Source organism: Pseudopodoces humilis, chromosome 11 (genome assembly GCF_049639895.1).
Source record: "Pseudopodoces humilis isolate 2021_Gansu_Grassland_sample_001 chromosome 11, ASM4963989v1, whole genome shotgun sequence".
In the NCBI taxonomy this organism is placed as follows: Eukaryota; Metazoa; Chordata; class Aves; order Passeriformes; family Paridae; genus Pseudopodoces; species Pseudopodoces humilis.
In genome coordinates this window covers 22,907,138-22,926,808 of record NC_142210.1, presented here as the reverse complement: position 1 = coordinate 22,926,808, position 19,671 = coordinate 22,907,138, and the positions used below count along the sequence as shown (strand labels likewise).

The following is a 19,671-nucleotide window of genomic DNA, read 5'->3' as shown; positions in this document are numbered from 1 at the left end:
GTTTTTAAAGTGGGATTTTAGGGCTTGAAAGGTGCAGGAGGACTTTGCTGAGCACACAGCCATTTCTTAGATGAACTGAAACGTCTCTTCCCCAGCTTTGTAAAGAATAATTCAGCTCCATAAATGCGTGGGTTTTCCATCTGACCCCGAAGTCAGGGAAATCCCTCCTGTGGGAGCTGAAAGCAGGAGCAGGTGCTGCATACCCCAACATCATCCCAGCAGCAGAATGTTCTCCCCTGGTGTTTTAAGCTCTTCTCTGACAGCTTAGCAGGCACCACGAGCTGAGCACTTGAGCATTTTAGAGCTAATAGGAGAAGCAGCATCTTTGCAGGGTGTCATTAGGAGATGACATTTGCAAAAGAGAGTCAAAGACTTATTAAAATTTGATGTGAGCTTCAGGAGCCTCTCGAAAGTGAATCATTCCCCCTTCCAGCCAGGCTTTGTGCTGACTCCCAGGCTGGCATCCCCCCGTCCTCTGAATTTTCGGAGCTTTATGAATTCACGATTACAGAGTGTCAGGAATTCAAGGACCAGCTTGCCACGGAGCACGATTTGGATGGGAACATTAAAAATTCCTGCCTGGAATTGCTCTGGCCCACCAGTGGGAGCAGAACTGCTGGTTGCTGGTGGAGGGGAAGCAATTAGAGGAGAGGCTGCTGCTCAGAGCTCCTGCTCTTGGTTGTTGCAGGTTGTGAACATGCTGAGAGCTGTTTATTTGAGCAGAGACTTACTAAAGGGAGTGATAGTCATACATTTGGGTCAGTGACAATTTTATGTAGAGCTGTGAAGTGCTGCTGGTTTTTTTGTTGTTGGTTTGTTGTTTTTTATTTTGTTTGCCTCCCTGGAAACATGGGCTGTAGCAAAAACAAATTGCTGCAAAGAGAAGCAGCTGCCAGGGAGGTCAGAGAGTAATTTCTGTGGCCAGATATGATCAACTGGTGTTGAGAAAGAGGTGGATAAGGAAGGAAATTGTGCAGTGCCTTTGTTTCCAGAAGAAGAGCTGATTAAGATGTCAGCCTGTTCTGCTTCCATCTTCATTTATTAAATTGTCAGTTTCTATCTGTCCCACGGGATCTCCCCGTAGTGAATCTTCTCTGCAGAGGGAGATTTCTGGAGCTGGGTTTGATATCTCAGACTCAGCTTCCCATGGAAATGGTACTAATTTCAGGGCCTTAAAAATGGGGATAAAAAGCAGCACATTTGATCTCAGCTTTTATCATTCATCACACAGGATTTTTTTGGCCAAAGCTTCGAGATCAATCCTTTGGTTTCACACTCCATCAGCGTCGTGTGTAAAATGCATCTCTCAACTTTCAAGTGACTTTGGCTTCTCTTCAGGCTGACTCAGGACCCCGAGTGGAAGAAGCTTTGGTTGTCACTGGAGCCCTTCCTCCTTCTCCAGGCTGACCTGGACCCACTCTCGGAGGTGTTAGGTCACAGGTTGGACTTGATGATCTCGAAGATCTTTTCCAACGTAGCTCATCCTGTGATTCACTCCATGATTCTCTTTGTTCAGTCACTTTCCAAGGGTCACCCCAGCCCACTTTGCCCTAAATCAGCCTGGCTGTGTTCTCATGGTGCATCCTGTGATCATTTTCTGTGTGGGATGGCCGTGCACAGACCAGAAATGTCTTATCAAACACCACATCCCTGGGTCTTGGTGTCAACAACAACAACAACACTTGGCCCGATGGGGAGCTCCTTTGACTTCCTTTTAGCTGACCTGATTATTCCTTCTGAGGTGAGATCACGCCAAAAGCACGTAAAGTCTGATGAAAACAGCACCTGGATCTGTGAAAAGGAGCAAAAGCTCTTTTAGTTGATTGAAGAGTCTTCAGTTTGCAAACACCTTTATTGCACTCAACACAGGCCTCGCCCAGGCCCGCCCTCTGGAAATAAAAATCCTAATTTGTGTTCCCTGCCCCCTGAGAGGTGCTGGAACCTGACTGGTGCCAGAGGCTTCCCAGAGCTGCAGCAGAGCCTCTCAGAGCCACAGCAGAGCGTGCTCAAAGTCACAGCATCCTTGAGCTTTCACTGCCTCCCTGTTATTATTGCTGCTGTTATTAGACTTTGTAATGCACTCAGCTCCCAAGTGCTCCCTGCTATTGCTGAGATTACACAATCCTTCAAGGAATTTTAAAGACAGCTGTTTTGTGCATGCTCCAAAGGAACAGGGAGGGGGAGAAGCTGTTTTTTGCACTGATAGGCAGCGTTGCTGTACAAAACTAAAGTGTAGGTGATGGAGAAAAGACCTACAAGGTCTCCAGCGTACAGCAGGAGAAGGGAGGTGCAGCTCTTCCCAGAAAACCTGTCCTGCAGGACACGGCTGTGACTTTGAGGGAGCTGGAATGAGTTTTCCTTCAGCTCAGTATCCAGGGTGGAGAGTCCAGAGCCACAGGAACGTGGCCAGAAAGGTCTCAAAAGGCCAAGTGGTCCACGGTGGTCCCATCTCAGCACAGCCACACACAAAACTTCAGAGAACAAGAGAATCATTAAGGGTGGAGAAGAACAAGATCATCAAATCCAACCATTCCTTGATAAATTATGGCTGGAGGCTGGAAAGGGAATGGAATAGAAAGTGGTGGAGGAAAGGAATTATCTGAGAAATTGTTTTAGCTACAGGGTTTGGAGAAGAAGGAATGAAGGACTTTTATATTTGCAAAGCTCCTTTGCATTTTAGAAGTGTGCTGTAACCTGAATTGTGCAACAGGATAGAGCATTGATAGTACTGATAAAGGTTTTAATTGATTTTTATTCCTAGGGATAGGGAGTTTATGACATCTGAATGTTCCCTGTCTGTCTCAAGCAGTATTTCCCTAATTTCTTCCAGTTTTCCTTGAGGTCGAGTCTGGGCTTGGACAGGCTGGGACACTTTTCCTGTATTTTCTTTCGGAAGAAATTTAAGAGAGCAACACCCAAAATTCATGAAGTCTAAAGGTTCAGAGTGATTTTCACAGCTGAGATATTCCAAGAAGAGTTGATGTGAGCAGCAAACAAACCCCATAATAGAAACAGTCACCTAATGCAATATGGAAATAATTCTGTGAAATATTGAAGGCTGGAGAGCCGCTCACTTAGCTTTCCCTAATTGGGTGGTTAATTAATGGGGCTAATTACCACAGTATGAGGGGAGTGTCAGGAAATCATTGTGAGCTCAGGTGGGGCCTTCACCAGCCCAGGGTGGGGGGTGGCCCTCAAAACATCCCTCAAAGTCCCACCTGAAGGGTGTTGGAGGAGGGTGAGAAACCTGAGCAGGGAAAATCTGTCTAAATCAAGTTGTGTCTGCTTGGGTTTTGGGAATGTGCTCCGGGAGGGGAAGGGAGCTGGATGCAGGGAGTGAGGGAAGCAGAACGAGCCCAGCCACTCGGGTATGGCCCTTCCAGGGGAGTGAAGCTCCCAGAGCTTTCAGCAGGAAAATCCATCACCAAAAAGTGCCAGGCTGAGCACAGGGAAAGGCCCCGGCCGGGAGCGCCGCTCTGGCTGGAACTCCAGTGAGGAGCTGCTCCTGTCCTGTTTTCTGGGAATTCTGAGGGGCTGCTCCTGTCCTGTTTTCTGGGAATTCTGAGGGGCTGCTCTTGTCCCGTTTTCTGGGAATTCTGAGGGGCTGCTGTTGGTGTCATTCCACTGAAGGGATTCCCTTGTCCCATTCTCAGGGAATTCTGAGTGAGTGCTCTTGTCCCGTTTTTCTGGGAATTCTGAGTGGGTGCTGCTCCTTCCAGCCAGGACAGAGGCTCTGGGTGGGAGAGGGCACCGTGCTCAGGATCCCTGGGATCCCCAAAAGCCTCTGGCTGAGGCGTTTCAGGGGAGGATGTTACCAACCACTTGGAGTTATCCTTGTTTTTTGCATCCAGCTTTCCCAGAAACTTCAGGGAAAAGCCAGGTGATGTGAATTATAATGGAGAATTAGGGATTTTCCCCAATCTCAACACTTACCTGAGTGTTGCTGCTTTCCTCTTGACCAACCTGATCCTTGGAATTTAGGCCTGAGCACCATTATTTTATATAAAGTTCTGAGCCCACCAGGCTGCAGGGAAGTTCCAGAACCTCATGGAATTGTGGTGAGGGTGGAGAAAGGATGGACCCAGTGCTGTGACAAGAGGTGACAGCCAGAGGTAAAACACAAAATTGTGACTCACTGTGACAAGAGGTGACAGCCAGTGGAAGAACACAGGAATTTAAATCAGAGTAATTCTAAGGATAGTATTTTTAATCATGAGTGTGGTCAGATATGAGATGATGTTGTGGGCTCACCCCATTAGAAAGGGGTTAAGGATATCCAGAGGGGCTGGAACACATCCTGCTGGAATAAGTTAAATTGTTTTATTGGGCCTGAGGTCTGAAGGCAATCAGAGAGAGAAAGGAACCAAACCCATCGCTCTGGCTGGCTGCCAAACAACCTGAATGCTGCCAGAGCGGGATAATAACACCAATTGGCTCATTGTCTTTCTTCAAAAGCCATTTCCATTCATTCTGTTCCCTAATTGTTCTCCGAGCCAGCTTCCCATGGCTGTGTTTGGGCTGCACAGCTGAGTTCTGTGCTGCTCCTGCTTTCAGCTCCTGGCTGGAATCTCAGCCTGGAGCACCTGGGAGTCAGAGCAGCCCTGGAAAAGCACAGCAGCAGGGGGATGGTTTTGTGAGCAGGGCTTTGCTGACGAGGGAACCCACAGCAAATTACGAAAGGGAGGACACAAAGCCATGATTGGAGGTGAGGTTCAAACAGGGATGATCCAAGGAGTGTCCTGGACCACAGGATGGGGGTGAGGAACTGGACAAAACTCCTCCTTCCCCTCCTAAAAGTTGCCTTGGAGCTGCTGCTGTGTTCAGAGGATGCTCAGACCCTCAGATCATCATCTTTTGCGGGAATCACAACCAACAGGAACAGCAAAATGTGTGATGAAGGGATTCTGATTAGACCCCTCTCACTTTTGAAGATAGAGTATTAATTTTTACAGCCTTTCCAGCCTGAGATTCAATTTCACTTCTTGTGCTTTGCAGGAATCGATAGTTATTCTTTAGATGTGGAGCAGAAGATAACTGTCTGGGTGTTGTTTGAAATTGCTGGGTGTATGAAATGATCAGGAGTGACCCCTGGAGAGTCGTTCAGGATGGTTTGAATCACCCACTTTGAATCACCACCCTCTGTGTGACCTACAGAGATGAACAAGGCTAATCTTAAATATTTACAGTAAAGACCAAACCATCTCTAATGTCTTAGCCTAACAGGTTTTGACACAGTGAAATTAAATCTGGCTGTGAAATCAGGGTTATGTGGTTGCTTAAACTCAACCGAACCCACTATTAAATGTTACTGGACCCAGAATGGATGTCTGGGTCCCAGAATGGATGTTTTGGTCAAATTTGGCTTCAGGAGTGGTAAATGCTACTAATAACTTATGGATAAATTAATCTGGATCTGCTGCTCTTCACAGAATTTTGTGGTGCTTGATTATTCCTCCATTGCTCTGATGCCCATGCTCCCCTCCAGTCTGCAAATAGCCATTTATAAATTTGGGATATGGAATGACTCAGTTCATTATTAAAGGATACTGAACCTCAGAGACTGCAGATAATTACTTTTGCATACTATTAAAAGTGTTCGTAAAAATTGACATTATTTTAAGGCTCAACGAGAAGTACAAGACTAAAATAGCATTAAAATTTTATTTTTTTTCCCCCTCTCTGCAAACCCAATGACATTTAAAATATGACATTTGGAAGGCAGTACCTCTAATATCCAATAATGCCAGCGTGTGTGGCCGTATTTCTTTGCTGGCTGCAGACAAATGGTTGTCAATGTCACCTTCAGCACCTGCCATCACTTATTAGCAGCTCTGAAATCCTGCTTGGGGAAGTTTTGGAGCATTTTATAGCCACCAGCAAAGTCAATTAATTAGGCTGCGCCGCCACACGGGCGCTGCAATTATTTCGCCATTCCCTTTGATTTTTCTGTTGACCAGAAATTTTCAGGCAAATCTTGGAGGCCAATTAAGAAGTTGTAGGATTGCACACGAGCGCAGATCCCATTCCCTGTGTGTAACTTTGATTTGTTTGTCTGCTTTGTTTTGCTCTCATTGCTGCCATCTGCATTGCTCTTCAAGGAAATCCCTTCTTTTGAGAGCTCTTCCTTTCAAATTTAGCACACCAAGTTGGAGATACAAAGAGTAATTTGGGAAGTGAGTGGGTTCAGACTCAAACCTTGCTGAGTTCTTAGCTTAAAATGACTTCTCCTAAATATCTAGCTGTAAAAATTTAGATTTTACTGTGTCTAGCCTTTTTTACCTCCCTTCATCAGATATCTGCAATCATGGAACGAGTGGAAGTGGCACTTTCTGATGTGGTGTAGTGGGCAGGGTCACGTTTGGTCAAAGGTTGATGATCTTGGAGTTCTTTTCCCACCTTAACAATTCCAAGATTCTTTAATCACACCCCAGACCAAACTCTAAAATTCTAGTTAGCATTTAGTCAGCATCCAACAAAAATGCGTCCCACGACACAGATTATTCAAACAACATTCATTTTAACCTGTTCCAGAAATGGGACTCCTAAAGGAGACCTAAATAATAATGAATATTTTTTAATACCCACAGCAAAGGCTGTGCAGATATTGCTGTATGGCAGGAAAGCATTCCAACCTCTTGGAGTTTTTGTTTTCACCAATCTGTCTGACAGAGTTAAGTGCATATGGTTCAGAGAGGGAATTCTTGAGAGACAAGTGAAAGATAAAAATTTCTGGGCTTGGATTTCTACTGAATAGCAAATGAATTTCGGGACTGGATTAGATGGGGCAGGGAACTTTTCTCCATCTGCACTGTCTGACCCAAATTAGATCAGAAATCAGTGGGCTGTCAGGAGTGAATCACACTGGATATACCTAATAATAAACTGAGTCCTGACAGGCAGAGGGGGAGAGGGTTTTGATGCCTTTTTCCAGGGTTACCTAAAACAGAGGCCAGACAGAATTAAGGGAATACAAATCAGTTCTATTTCTATTTATTGAGGGCCCTCCAGGCACATTTAGGGCAGGTGAAGCCCCCCAGGGGCTGCACCCAAAATGTCCCACGGCTCACGGGTTTCACACTTTTACAAGTTTGGTCCATTTGCACATTGGGGGTCAATCCTGCAATTCCAGCTGCAGCTGATGAAGGCATTCAGCCCAAGTTTGCTGCCCCAGCTCCCTTTTGTTCCCATTTCTGGGGCCTGGGGCACTGAGGTGTCCTTGATTGCCAGGCCTGGGGAGGAATTGTTGTGTCTGCCCAGAATGGGAAAGCAGCAGCTGACGCTGTGTGTGGAGTTTGGAGTTCTGGAAAGAACTGCAGGGTTACAAATGCATGGAAGAGATAAAAGCTAAATTCCAAGGCAGCAGTGGTTTCAGATCTGAAATGCTAAAAGGACACGGGCAGGAAGGGAGATCATCACACGGAGACTGTTCTGAGGAGCTGGGCTGAAATCATCCTAACGACAGGACTGGCACTCCTGGTGAAGGATTACCCAGTTTTTACACCTTGTGTGGCTGAATGCTGCTTATTTTTGATTTGATTTGCAGTTGTGTTCATTCTCCAATCCAGGTTTTAAGGACATTCCAGGCAGTGTCTGAGCCATCTCCAGCTGAGCGCTGCCCCGAGCAGGAGCCACGGACAGCAGTGGGATCCATCCAGGAGCTCCAGGGAGAAATCCCATGGAAGAAACACCACTGCTCCTGTGGGATGGCAGCCACTCCATGGATTTACCACATTCCCCCTGCTCTGTGCCTGCTCCATCCCTCTGGATCCAGCAGCACCACACGCTCTGGCCTGGTTTGCCAAGTGTTCAATTACTGTTAAATCACCTCTCTAAAGGCTTGGATTATTTAAAAATTCCCCTCAGATGGGGTCCTGTCCCTCAAATCCTCTGCTATTCCCAATCCCTGTATCCTCTACCACACAAATCCAGTAGGAACAGCCTGCTGCAAAGCTCCCAGGGAGGAATTCCTACTCACCAGGAGCAAACAGGCTGGATTATTTTAGTGCTGTTGTCAATAGGTGGCAATAATCTCCTTCCCTGCAGCTCCTTAATAAATGTTTACGCTCTTCCACCGCCCCGGTTGGAAATTTTCTCTCAGAGTCTCCAGTTATTTATATCTGCAAAGTTCTGCATTTCCCCCATTATAATTTTTCATGTCACCACAGGCCAGCGACGGGGGAGGCATGGCATGGCATTACTTTATTAAAGGCGACACTTCGCCTTGGATCGAATGAGTTTTCATCTGCTGCATTTGCAGCCAAAAGTCATCAGCATTCCACTTCTGTCCTGCCATCAACTACCACGCTCCCAAATATTTGCAGAAAATCAGATTTATAAAGTGGTCAGAGAGCTCCAAGGAAGGGAATGTGACGCTCCAGGTTCTCTGAGGTATTCAGAGCATGGAGGAGTCACCACAGACACCCAGGATTTGCTTTCCTGTCACTGTTCCCTTCTCTGCTCCTGATTTATCCAGGATGAATCCCAAGCCCTTAAAAACACGTGTTCTTCTCTTGCTTTATCAGCAAGAGGTGATGACATTCCAGCTCCTTTCGAATTTGTCACCTTGGAAGTTCATGGTGTGGAAAGGCATCTTTTGATTTGTTGAATGTGCTGAAACCCCCTCACTCCAAACACGAGTCTGGAAGTCATTCAGGCAAATCTCAGAATGAACCAGGGTGGCCACTGCCAAGTGCTTTTTGCACTGGTTAATCTGCTTTTCCTCAGGCTGGGTATTTTAATCTCTTTAAAGATGAGAACACGATTTTCCTGCCATTTTTGTCCTGTTTCATCTTGACAGCTGTGGCTGTGCAATATTAGCAGTTACTCATGAAACACTTCCCTACGCAGGGTTTGGGAGCATTTTAATGTCACACTGACATCACACTCACAAAGGTTCAGCTGCTAAAGTTGGTGCTCAACACTCACTAATATTTCCCTGAAGTTTTTTTGATGTGAAAAGCCAGAATGTTGCTCACCCTCCACAGGAATATATATTTATATTAGAGAATTATGGAACTATTAAGATTGAAAAGACTCTCTGAGATCATCAGGAGCTGAGACAATATAAATATAAATAGAATAAAGTTACCTTGAAATTTGGGATCCTGAAATTTGGGAATGGGGACCAAGGCCAAGGTACCATTAAAAAATGCACATCACACTGGCTTTAGTTCTCATGTTTTTATTAATTTACCTTTAATTCCATCCCAGCCCCTCCCCACCCTCACAGGGAAGAATTCCTTCCTCACATCCAACCTAATTGTTTCCATTTCAGCTCATTCATCATTATCAATCATTTTTCTAACATCCAATCGAAACAATTTTGTTTTTCCCCACCACCAGTCCTGCTGGAGGTGACCTGGAGCAGATGTCCCCAATGAACCCCTAGGATCACAGTCAATATTTTAACAAAGCAAATCCAGGGGCTCCATCCCTGAGCAGCTGAAAATGGTTGAAGGAGGGAAATCACTCAGGGGGAAGCAGCTGCTGGGGTTTATAAAAGCAGGAAGAGCAGCAGGACTGGATGTTTCCTTGTCCCAGAAAGTGCTTCCTGCTAGGAGTGAGGAATCTGTTTATCTTCTCTTCTTCAGCCCATCCAGCTGCTGGAACCAGGGCAAGAAATCTTCTGTCCACTGTCCAAGAGGTAAGACTTGTCCCAAGGATGCTCTTTGGTTCTGTATAGCTTCCATTGATTAGAGAATATAAGAAAAATTTACTTCTTTTCCCTTTCATCTAAAGGGGTTATAAACAACTCACTGAAGTTGGAGATTTGTTGTTTGGCTGGGTTTTGTTCTTTAGCTGTTGCAAATCTTTGACTTCTTAAAACTCTTGCTTTTATGATGCATGTTGGAGAACTGATGTTAGAAATCTGATTTAACACATAAACTGGCTTCCAAGTGCTTTTTTTTTTCAGGCTTTGAAAAATCTAATCCACCCTCTTTTTTTTTTCTATTTTTTTTTTTTGTTGACATATTTAATCCATCCTCTCCTCTTGTCAGGCCTGCCAATATTTAATTCTCAGAGTCTTAAATAATTTCAGGGTGTAACTTTTGCCTCTAAGTAAACAAGAGCATAACAAGCTCCCAGAATGAGGCAGGCCCAGGCGATGAGTGATTTGCTCCTGAAGAATTTTCTCCAGCAATAAAATGCTCATTTCTTTCTTGCCAAGGCCCCAAAATGCTGCTGCTTCGAGCTTGCACAGCTCTCAAGGCTCTGGGTTCATCCTTTTCTCTCCTCCTCTTGACTCTGGCTGCAGGAGCAGCAGAAGGATGCTCCAATTATCTCGCTCAAGTCACTCCTCCTTGGAAAGAGGCTCTAAAAGCTGCTGGGGATGGGGAGAGCTGGGCAGGACAAAGCCCCAAAAGCAGGGAATTCTAGAATTCAGAAGCTGGAGCACTCTAAGCAATCCCAAGGAGATTGTTTATCCCAGTGCTTGTTTGGGAAGCGCCTCCTTCTGAGGATAAAATCATGATTATTCAAGTGGGCTGGTTTGTGTTATTGATAATCAAATATTTTCCTAAATTGGTCAGATCTGTTTATGTGCTGTAGCCAAAAAAACACTTCTATGGGACAGACATCCCTTGGATAACTTCGCTTAAGCCAACCAGATGCTTCATTAATTTATTTACCTTCCTCAGGAGGCATTAATGTAACTTCCTTTATCTTTTTTTCTGCTCTTTTTGGTGAAAGACAATTTTAAAACCACACGATTTCACCAACCAATCCAAAATGTTGGGTTTTTCTTTGCTTTGAACTGCTAAAGGAAAATATTGACTAAACAAAACTCTGCCTCTTACCACCTTGTTTGTTAGGGATGTGTGGCCTTCAGCAGAGCAGTGCTGGGTTAAATTAATTCTCCTCAAAACTTCGAGTTGCTCCGTGTGAGGGGGCAGGAACCAGGAGCTGGGTGAGGGAAGGAATTCCCAAGAATTCCTGGGAGTGCAGGGAATGAGCAATGGAAGCTGCCAGCCCTGGAATCCAAACAAGGAGCAGGAATTCCCACTTTGCTGGGCACTGCCTTTCCCAGCCTCTGCTCTTCATTCCAAAGTGGCTGGGGATGGACGCTTCAAACTAAAGTCTTGGAAGGTTTAATTATTTAAATGCTTCATTCAGGAAGGTTTTTTTTTTATTTCCCCACCCACTATTACCTGTGTTTTAAAGGCAATGTGTGTTTTGATCAATGGTTACTGCAGGCCTTATACCAACAGATCAAATGTAGGAATTTCATGAGCATTAGTAGCTCATTGTTCCATGTAACTTGAATTTAAATATTGATCATGAAGCTGTTGGAGCACCAAAACCCATAAAACCTGGATATAAGGTGAGTGCATCCACCACTGAAGAGTAAGAATAAAGGGACTGGAAAGCAGAGCTTCTAAAAACCCTATTAAAAAAAATCAATTATTACACAAACGTGTAATCCTCATATTTAGCAAAACATTCTGCATCAGGGAGTCTTCTGTGCTGAAGTGTTCTGATAAACAAGCGTGATGCTACCAAGGATGATTTTGGTGCTTAGCTGAGTTTATTTCCCATTTAAAAACGCCTTTCCCAGGATGTGCTGGAGGACTGGGGCTCGGTGGAGCTGAAACCATGCACACCACGAGTTGCTGCAGTGAGAGAACTGGGGGGAAAAACATCCCACCTTCCCTGGGGCTTTGGGATGCAATTTCTGACTCCTGTGTTTTGGGAAGAAAACCCTGCTGTGTGAAATCAGGAAGGGTCAGCTCTTTCCTTCCAGGCCAGCAGCTCCCAGTGCCTGAACCATCTCTTGGGCAGTGCAAGTTCCCTTGGAGTACCAGTTCCCATTTTGGAGTTTTTTAGTTGTGGATCATGATTATTCATCACAATAACCTTCACAAGTCTAGCTAAACATTATTACATATATTAAAATCAAGAATAAATGAAAGCACAGTGTAATCTTAGGAAAAAAAAAAAGGGGGATTTTTAGCTTGTGAGTTGTGTTTATCCCTTTGGGATTTTCCCCTTCTGGACACTGAAGCAGGCTATAATTCTGTTAATTTGCCTTAATTGGCTTGTTAAATTGAGAGTGGATCCCAGGTCTGAGGCTGTCAGCACAGACAGGTCTTGGTGTCTCCATCCTTTAATTATATTTTCCTACCTGGATGAATCCATAAAGATGATCCCAGTGTCTTTACAAGCCTGGATTTTGGAGTCTGCCAAGGCCAGCTGCAATCTTTAGGTCTTTATTATTCCACAGACACATCTGGGTGGACAGAACAGACTCTCTGTACATGTTTCACTTCGTGTTTTACAAGGTGCAGCCAATTATTCACTGCAGGAACCACCGAGACTCGACGGAGAGCAGAAAATGAAATATAGACTTTGCAACCGGCCTGGCATTGCTCGTTCCCTGTGCCTTGGACACGTTTTTGTTGGGAATAGACAGCCCCAATCCCACTGTTTGGATATTTTAAAGCAGGAGTTAAGGTTTTAAATAAATAAATAGGAATGCCTTTGTGCAGGGGTAATCCCCAAGACTTGTCCAGCTTTCCCCTGAATATTTTCAGGGATGGGGCAGCTTCTCTGGAAGCCTCTCCCTGCTCCCAGGGGAGAGGAATGTCTGGGAAGAGAGCAGCTTGGACAATTAATAGGAATAGCAGATCCTACAAAACAATTAATAGTGCAGGGAAGCTTTATCAGCTGCTCCTGCTGATGCCTTGGGATGGGAACATGAAATTTAATGGGATGGGAGCATGGGATGAGCTGCAAGAGTGATCCCCACAATGTGCAATTAACACCTGGGGGCTTTGCACCGCTAGAGAACCTTAAAACCAAGGGCTCAGAAGGATAAAAAAGGGGATTATATGATATTCATGGTGATAATGAGATCAGGATTTGTTGCTGAAAGTCACAATGCAGAGGAGAAATCACGCTGGTTTTAGGATTTAAACTGCCAGGATCACCAAACACGGACTGACAGCAGCAAAAATTCTCCTGAGGGCAGGGGTTGCACCAGTAATTTAAAAAAGTTTTTTTTACACCCTTTCTAAAAATTCTTAGTGTTACCTCTGCCCCAGGAAGGGTTTGAGATTGAGACACACCAAAATTTTTAAATCCCTGGCAGCTTTTAAGAGCAAAGAGTTGTTCTGAGCACAGGTTTGGAAGTGTTTGCAAGACTGGCAAGGTTTTTTGAAGTCTTTGAAATGTGCGGTAAAATTGAGGGGCAACCTTTTAAGGGTGGAAAATGCATCTTTTGGGGAAGGTTTGGGGTTTTCTACAAAAGTTATTTGGCTCACTCTTGGCATGGAAATGTGGGAATCTGAGCACTTTGGCTCCTAAACACCAGAGAACTGCCACAGTTTCACACCATTTTGGAGTTTTTTAATTGTGGATCATGATTAATCATCACAATAACCTTCATAATTCTATCTAAATGTTATTACATATATTAAGTGAAAGCACAGTGTAATCTTAGGAAAATAATAAAAGGGGGATTTTTTAGCTTGTGAATCACTACCAAGACTGGAAAAAGGGGAGAAATATCCCAGAAACTAACAATTTTACAAGGAACTGATAAAAGCATGACCCTCCAAGTCCAGTTATTTTTTTATACCTCTAATTCTAGGATTCTGAGGTAGAACAATAAAAAAATGCCAGCTTAGATGCAGAGTTAATTAGTGAGCCAAAGCAGCGAACATTTGCTTTTAGTCTTATTTTTTGCCAATTGAAACATACAGTCTTAAGTAATGAACAAATAATCATCTCTTCAGTGATTTAGCTCTGTTTATTTCTTTCAATATTACATTGTCATGGGAGGCAATTGATGAAGTTGGGGAGAAACTGTGCAGCATGGTATGAAATGATATTTGTACCCCAATCACAGCTGATAGATTTCTGCTGGGCACATCATAAATTCCCTGCTCCCTTTAATCCACTCCTTTCATTATTCCTTGCATATTGCTTCTTGCAAGAAAAACTAATTTCTAAATATCTCAGGAATTTTGCTGCTAGAATGGCAAGATCAGGGTTTGAAGCAGTAAACACTGAATTATGGTTGTCATTCACTTGTTAAGCTTTCTCTGGCCTGATTTAGCTGGCAGCAGATTCCAACAGAGTTAAGAAGGACAATTGGTAGAAAAATAAAATGATAAACCGTGAGAGGCTAAACTGAACACCAGTTTAGCTCAATAAAGCTCTTTATGGATAAATAACAGCAAAGAGCTGCTGATTCCTGCTCTGGGCTATTATTGACTTGGAGAGAAGTCTCCCATCCATCAATCAATAGGGAGGTTTGGCTGGGAGATCTTACTACAAAGGGAAATGGCCTGAAAAAGTGACCTGAAAAAAGAGGAGCTGAAGTTAAGTGTCTCAACAAGGAATGTTTCGTAAAGTTGTGTTTCAGTGAGAGAGCACAGCTGCAATAAATTGGAAGTTTTCTTCAGACTTGAGACAAAAATGGGCAGGCAAATATTTGGGTGTTATTTGGATAGTGCAGCTCAGCTCTGCAGGTTGTGTTGCTGCTGTTGCTCCTGGCTTGGGCAGAGAAAATTAAAATAATCTCATTTAGAGCAAAAATATTTCCCTGGCAGTGCCCAAGGCCAGGCTGGATGGGGCTTGGAGCAGCCTGGGACTGCTGTCCCTGCCATGGCAGGGTGGCACTGGGTGGGCTTCAAGATCTCTTCCAACCCAAACCCTTCTATGGGGGATAAAAAAGACTTACTGAAGTTTCCAGGATGAGAATGAGAACTTCAAGCAGGTAAATTGCAGGATAAGTCCAGAGCTGGGGGTGGCCAGGGAGGCAGGAGTGATGCTGGATGATTTCCAGCCCTGACTGAGCAGTGTTTGCTGCTCACCCTTTGTTACAGAACATAAACACAGCTTTGTTTTACACCAGATTCAGGCCTTGCTGAGAATGCCTGAAAATCCATGCAGTGATTCCCACACCTTCCTGGTCCCTCACTCTCCTGACCCAGCTGGAATCTGATTGTTTCCAGAGCCTCTGGATTAAATAAATCCCTTGTGCCTCTCACTACGAGATGGTGGCTCTGCCAAGGTTGGCTTTGTGCTCCTCAGAGCTGCTCATTCCCCAAGGAACAAAAATCCTCCTCTTTCCCTTCCATCAGCGAGGAGCTGGCTCCAATTAAGTCAGTTCTGGTTCTTCTTGAACAAAAGGTTAATTCTGAGCACCTCAGTTTCTAACAGGAGTTCTGGGGCTTGTTTATTTTCACTGTAGCACAGCAAACTCTCCTCGGTGAGAGAGCTCCAAAGGGCCTGGTCAGAAAACACTGCTGGTGTTAAACACCTCTGAGTAAACAGAGCTGAAACAATTAGAAATGTCAGCTTTAAAGTTTCCTGCTTAATAGAGGGAGTAAATCAGTCCAGCAGCGGAGAATGTTCCAGAAAAACACCAAAATCCAGGTGCTGCAGAGGGTCAGGGCAGCTGCCACCTTCTAGAAAAGGTATTTGGAGTTCCTGGCATTCTTGGAAATTTCAGGTCATCCAGAAATGCTGAAAAGGAGTTTTTAAAAGCTAAACCAGCTGCATGCAACTGTGTAAAAAACGAGCCTTGAGTGTATTTTAAAGGGTTGGTGAGCAATTAAAAGGGAGATGTTAAATTCTGTTTGTTTTCGTGTCACGCAGCGGCTCACACATTATTGACAATAACATTCAATACAGAAAAAAAAAAATCTGATTTTTTCCTTTCCAAGTGCTCCCTCTGCAAGGGCTTTGTCTCCTCTGTCACCTCTGCTGGTTTTGGGAGCTCAGGTGAAGAAGGCTCAACCTGAGCCGTGAGCTTCTGTGCAAACCAAACCTTTGCAGTGCCCAAAGAACACGCCATGAGGGAGAAAACTCTGCTTGAGGGCTCGTGTCAGATCTCTGAGGGTGCTGATAGATGTGGAAATGCTGGAAATGTCTGCTCCTGTCCGTGCATGAGGAGGGCAAGGGCCAGCCAGGAAGGTTTTTCTCCTTGCATTGATCCCACAGCTGGGAGTCAGCAGGAAAATAATAAACATCTCCTCTCCCGGTCTCTCCTGAGCTCTGCTATAGGTCAGGCCATGCTTCAGTCCCAAACAGAGCAGCAGAATATTTATGGACACTCGTGGAAAGAATGGATAATTATTTCTCAGTCCTGCTGTAGTATTTATAAGACCTTCTCCAGGAAATGTAGTGAAAATGGAGAAAAATGTTACTGCAAAGCAGCTGTGAGATGCCAGTTGCTGTTATAGCTGCTCAGAATTTTTGCTTGATGATTATGTTCCAGGAGTAGCCTCATGTGTACCCTGCACAGTGACCTTTCTCTTCAGCATCAACTTTACAGAGCTCATTTCCCTGCCAGGCTGACAGGGAAACAGGTACCAAAAACCCCTGCTTGTAATTCCTCCTGTATTCCTGTTTTATCCTCTCTCCTCAGAAATGACATTTTCCACGTTAGGGGAAATATCTTAATTTTGTAACACATTTGAGGATGGAATTGTGCTTTTCTCCAGATGTGTTACAGACATGGTCAAAACCAGGAAAAAAAAATAAAAATATGGTGTTGATTTGTGTTTGTGCCTGGTCCGCTAAGAAGAGTTTTCCATCTAATGGGCACTAGGGTGTCCTATTGACCCCTGGAATTTGCTGCCAAGGCACTCAGGAACCATCTGAGAGGGTGGAAATTCCCCACTCAGGGTTTGGATGCCTGAAGGGTATCTCAGCTTTGGGGGTGTCACCTCTGAGCATGTCCCGATTTCCACAAAGACAGACATTTATTTCCTCCAAGCTCCAAATTCCACTGGAATACCAGACTCTTAGGAATCCTCTCCAAGGAGTTCCATCATTATTCCAGTAATCCAGTGGTGCCTCAGGTTGCCACGGGAGGTTGGTGGTGGCAGCTCTGCTCCCAAACTGAGATTATCAATCCCAATTTATTTATTTTGGGCTCGCAGGAAGATCCTTGGCCTGCACATATTTGCTGTTTTTCCTGCAAAACACTGAAGATCTCCAGCACTTCAGAGTTGGGAAACATTGAGTCTTTGGGGTTTTTTTTTTTTTTGAGGATTGCAGGAATGTTTGGATTATTTGCCTCTCCAGGGATTTTTTTAATAGGAGTGTTTCCTTGCTGGGGTCATAGAAAGTCACAGGACAATGTCCTTAATTTTCCAGCATCTTTTGGAATCAGATTCCAGCTGAGGCAGAAGGTGACTTTAAAGGGAGACAGGGAATGTTTTAGCAAACTGGAAGCTATTTTCATTGCAAATTGCTGGTTGCTCCCACAGGAAACAGGGCCATAATCTGGTCATGTATAAACAGACCTCTGCTGCTAGGGAACAATCCCAGGTGCAGGGTGACAGCTCCATGCCCAGGATGGAAAATCCCTGCTTTATTCCTGGGCTGAGTTGGGAATTGCATCTTGGAGCATTGAGAAAGACAAGAAAATCATCATCCAGCTCAGAGCAACCTCCAGCCCCAAACCCTTCCGTCTCCACCCCTGGCAGTGTCCAGGGAGCGGGAGGTGGAAGGAAACAAAGTCTGGATGCTCGGGATCCAACGGGATCCAGCAGCACTGGTTTTACTGGGATTTTCTAACAGGAATGTCTGAGGATTGTCTTCACATCTGGCCTTCTGCAGCCCTCTGGTTCCACAGGTTTGGAGCCTGCAGAGCTCAGCAAATCCCACTTGAAATGGTGGATTTCCAGTCGGAAATCCCTGGGGACACAGGCTGGTTACAGTAGGGACTTCACTAATGGCTAATTAATTGTGGAAACACATTAACAGTTGATAGGCAGAGGGTGGCAGGAATAACAATTAAAGGTAAGTTATCAGCCACAGCTCTGAGCAAGCCCAAATTGAGAAACACCGATTTAATCTCTGCTGAGAGGCACCTGGGCACAGCCTGCCCTGAAAAACTGCTGGGGAAACTTCTGTGCTGCCAAATTAAGGAACAATTCCACGTTGGGTTTTGTCCTGTTTTTCTTATTTTTCTCTAATCCTTGTTTTAAAACTAAAGCAAACCCCCCAGCACTATCAGTTATCTTGCCACAGGAAGATGCTTTGTGATTATCACACATCCCTCATGTTTATTTAGCTCAATAAACAACACAAAGGCAGCTTGTAGGAAATGAATCCTCCCTGCGTTATCTTGTTATCTGTATTTCCTCTGGAAGAAAGAGTGCTGGAATTATTGTGTTTGCATTTTGAATTATAATATAAATCAGCTTGCAAGAGGAAAATAATTGGCTTCCCCACGCACCTTTCCAGGTTCTGTGTTTAGGCTGCAGCACTCAGGACACAGACTGGATTTCCTTTGGTGTTGAAAGCTGACTTTATGGGCAGATGGGATATTCATTTAGCTGGGAATTTATCAGCTCTTTCAAGAATAAAATCAGATCTTGAAGAATAGAGTAGTAAAGAGGTCCATGTGGAGTTTCCCCTGCTGGAACAAGGTGCTGCTGTCACTTTTGTTTCATTTGGCTCCTTCCTAAGCAAAACACCAAAGCCCTCTCAGCAGCAAAGCCACCAAGGGTGGAGAGGAAGCTTCACCCCACAGCAGGACGAGCACTTTGTCCTTTTGAAAGTGCCTCCATTTTCTCAAAACTTGAAACTCTTTAGAGAAGAAAGTGATGGGCAAAAACTGAAGTGATCCCATTCCTGGCTGGGGGCTGTGCTGCTTGTCAGGAGTGGAGAGGAGATGGGGGCTGGAGCTTGGATGTTTCCAGCGGAGGACAGTGTTGATTTGGGAGGATTTATTGGTTTCTCAGGGAGGTGGGCTAAGACAAACATTTTCTGTGGGAAAAATGCTCTGGGAAGTCATTTAAGGTTTTATTTTTGAAGCAGAAGTACTTACTGTGGCTGAGATTTTTTCACTGGAACACCAACTCTCTTTTTTTTATTATTGAACCTGAGGGGATGAAGAATTTTGGGCTCTCTCAAGCCTTTGCCTTGGTAGGGAAGCTGAAAGCACATTCCAGGCCCTTTTCCAATGTCCCTCTCCAGCTCTCTTGGAGCCCTTTTAGGCACTGGAAGGGGCTCTAAAGTCTCCTTGGAACCTTCTCTTCTCTAGGTGAACATTCCCAGCTCTCCCAAAGCAGAGACTGCACCAGTTCCTCAAGGCTCAGCACTTACTAATTAGAAGATGAAGTAAATAATTGCTGCAGCGTGAAGGTTTGGATGCAGATAAACGTGTAAAGGTGCCAAGAACAAACTAATTGAAACAGAATTACATCAAACATTTGCCTCGTCAGTGTTTGCTTTGTGAGCCCTGGCAGAGAGGGGATGTCGAGTATCTTGCAGGGAAACACTGGGACCAAGAAAGGATCTGAGCCTCCAAGTGCCTTAGCAGTTCAAAAAGTCATTAAAAATCACTCCAGGAGATAAGGATTAAATAAATATATATCCTGGCTCGCTGTGGGATGTGCATGGAGCTGTGCATTTATCATCTCCTACACCTCAATTCAGGGGGGCAGTACCATTTTGAACCTGGGGAATTTGGGAATATCCTGAGCTGGAGGGACCCACAAAGCTCATGGAGCCTTGCACAAACACCCCAACCACCCCACCCTGTGCCTGAGAGCTTTATCCAAATGTTTCTTGAGCTGTGACATCCTTGGTGCCTGCTTCATTCCCAATTTTAAGGAAAATGTGTGTTTCTTTTAGCCATTTTCCCAAGCTGTGCCAGCTGTTTCCAATAATGTTTAATAAAATAATAAATGATATATTAATATAATA

General features: G+C 44.5%; 1 long non-coding RNA gene across 1 annotated transcript; it reads left to right on the top strand.

Moving 5' to 3' along the window:
* Window positions 1-9,519: 9,519 nt before the first annotated feature.
* Window positions 9,520-19,390, top strand: LOC148183632 (uncharacterized). The gene is made up of 2 exons (XR_015773520.1): window positions 9,520-9,643; window positions 19,007-19,390. It is a non-coding gene; the product is annotated as an uncharacterized LOC148183632 (long non-coding RNA).
* Window positions 19,391-19,671: the final 281 nt, after the last annotated feature.